Source organism: Belonocnema kinseyi, chromosome 9 (assembly GCF_010883055.1).
Source record: "Belonocnema kinseyi isolate 2016_QV_RU_SX_M_011 chromosome 9, B_treatae_v1, whole genome shotgun sequence".
Classification (NCBI taxonomy): Eukaryota; Metazoa; Arthropoda; class Insecta; order Hymenoptera; family Cynipidae; genus Belonocnema; species Belonocnema kinseyi.
In genome coordinates this window covers 7239754-7242615 of record NC_046665.1, presented here as the reverse complement: position 1 = coordinate 7242615, position 2862 = coordinate 7239754, and the positions used below count along the sequence as shown (strand labels likewise).

At 26.5% G+C, this 2862-nt stretch overlaps 1 protein-coding gene across 1 annotated transcript in view; it reads right to left on the bottom strand.

The window, feature by feature from the left end:
- LOC117179721 (heparin sulfate O-sulfotransferase-like) overlaps nucleotides 1-2862 on the bottom strand; it is an 86502-nt gene that overhangs the window by 13640 nt on the left and 70000 nt on the right. The gene's annotated exons all lie outside the window — the stretch shown is intronic.

Below are 2862 nucleotides of genomic sequence, written 5' to 3'. Positions count from 1 at the left end.
TCACTTTTATTTTATTGATATTAAAACTGTAGTTTCGAATGTAATTTAATTTCGACAGAAGCCCGACAAATAGAAAAGTATATCAATCAACATTAAATAAACAAAAGTGCAAATTTTGCATAATTTTTCGAGTGTTTTGGTAGAAAAAAAAACACTTTTTTACCGAAATCTACGGAAAGATAAATTGATTAATAATAACTTTTATTTTATTGATATTAAAACTGTAGTTTCGAATATAATTTAATTTTGAGAGAAACCTGCCAAATAGAGAAGTATATCAATCAACATTAAATAAACAAAAGTACAAATTTTGCATTATTTTTCCAGTGTTTTGGTAGAAAAAAACACTTTTTTATCGAAATCTACGGAAAGATAAATTGATTAATAATCACTTTTATTTTATTTATATTAAAACTGTAGTTTAGAATATAATTTAATTTCGAGAGAAGCCAGACAAATAGAAAAGTATATCAATCAACATTAAATAAACAAAAGTGCAAATTTTGCATAATTTTTCGAGTGTTTTGGTAGAAAAAAAACACTTTTTTACCGAAATCTACGGAAAGATAAATTGATTAATAATAACTTTTATTTTATTGATATTAAAACTGTAGTTTCGAATATAATTTAATTTCGAGAGAAGCCCGCCAAATAGAAAAGTATATCAATCAACATTAAATAAACGAAAGTACAAATTTTTTATTATTTTTCGAGTGTTTTGGTAGAAAAATACACTTTTTTACCGAAATCTACGGAAAGATAAATTGATTAATAATCACTTTTATTTTATTGATATTAAAACTGTAGTTTCGAATATAATTTAATTTTGAGAGAAGCCCGCCAAATAGAAACCTATATCAATCAACATTAAATAAACAAAAGTGCAAATTTTGCATTATTTTTCGAGTTTCATTTTATTGATATTAAAACTGTAGTTTCGAATATAATTTAATTTCGAGAGAAGCCCGCCAAATAGAAACCTATATCAATCAACAATAAATAAACAAAAGTGCAAATTTTGCATTATTTTTCGAGTTTTATTTTATTGATATTAAAACTGTAGTTTCGAATATAATTTAATTTCGAGAGAAGCCCGCCAAATAGAGAAGTATATCAATCAACAGTAAATAATCAAAAGTGCAAATATTGCATTATTTTTCGAGTGTTTTGGTAGAAAAAAACACCTTTTTACCGAAATCTACGGAAAGATGAATTGATTAATAATCACTTTTATTATATTGATATTAAAACTGTAGTTTCGAATATAATTTAATTTCGAGAGAAGCCCGCCAAATAGAAACCTATATCAATCAACATTAAATAAACAAAAGTGCAAATTTTTCATTATTTTTCGAGTGTTTTGGTGGAAAAATACACTTTTTTACCGAAATCTACGGAAAGATAAATTGATTAATAATCACTTTTATTTTATTAATATTAAAACTGTAGTTTCGAATATAATTTAATTTTGAGATAAGCCCGCCAAATAGAAACCTATATCAATCAACATTAAATAAACAAAAGTGCAAATTTAGCATTATTTTTCGAGTGTGTTGATAGAAAAATACACTTTTTTACCGAAATCTGCGGAAAGATAAATTGATTAATAATCACTTTTATTTTATTGATATTAAAACTGTAGTTTCGAATATAATTGAATTTCGAGAGAAGCCCGCCAAATAGAAAAGTATATCAATCAAAAGTAAATAATCAAAAGTGCAAATATTGCATTATTTTTCGAGTGTTTTGGTAGAAAAAAACGCTTTTTTACCGAAATCTACCGAAAGATGAATTGATTAATAATCACTTTTATTTTATTGATATTAAAACTGTAGTTTCGCATATAATTTAATTTTGAGAGAAACCTGCCAAATAGAAAAGTATATCAATCAACATTAAATAAACAAAAGTACAAATTTTGCATTATTTTTCGAGTGTTTTGGTAGCAAAAAACACTTTTTTACCGAAATCTACGGAAAGATAAGTTGATTAATAATCACTTTTATTTTATTTATATTAAAACTGTAGTTTAAAATATAATTTAATTTCGAGAGAAGCCCGACAAATAGAAAAGTATATCAATCAACATTAAATAAACGAAAGTACAAATTTTTCATTATTTTTCGAGTGTTTTGGTAGAAAAATACACTTTTTTACCGAAATCTACGGAAAGATAAATTGATTAATAATCACTTTTATTTTATTGATATTAAAACTGTAGTTTCGAATATAATTTAATTTTGAGAGAAGCCCGCCAAATAGAAACCTATATCAATCAACATTAAATAAACAAAGGTGCAAATTTTGCATTATTTTTTGAGTTTTATTTTATTGATATTAAAACTGTAGTTTCGAATATAATTTAATTTCGAGAGAAGCCCGCCAAATAGAAAAGTATATCAATCAACAGTAAATAATCAAAAGTGCAGATATTGCATTATTTTTCGAGTGTTTTGGTAGAAAAAAACACTTTTTTACCGAAATCTACGGAGTGATAAATTGATTAATAATCACTTTTATTTTATTTATATTAAAACTGTAGTTTCGAATATAATTTAATTTCGAGAGAAGCCCCTTTTTAGCTTCTCTTCAAACCTCCATGCTCTCTTAATTTGTCAGGTAACCATATTTTCTCTTCCTAACTCTTCTTTTAACATATATCCTGGGCAACTCCTGCTAACCCCCATTACCCACCTCAGGAATCGCTCATGCATACTCTCTACTTTCCTATGTTCCTTCCATCCCCAGATCTCCACACCGTAACACAACACCGCCCACACCAACGCATCAAACAACCAGACCCTCATTCTCCAATCGTTCTTGAACCTTCTCTTTCCTATACCCCATACTTGGCCCATTACT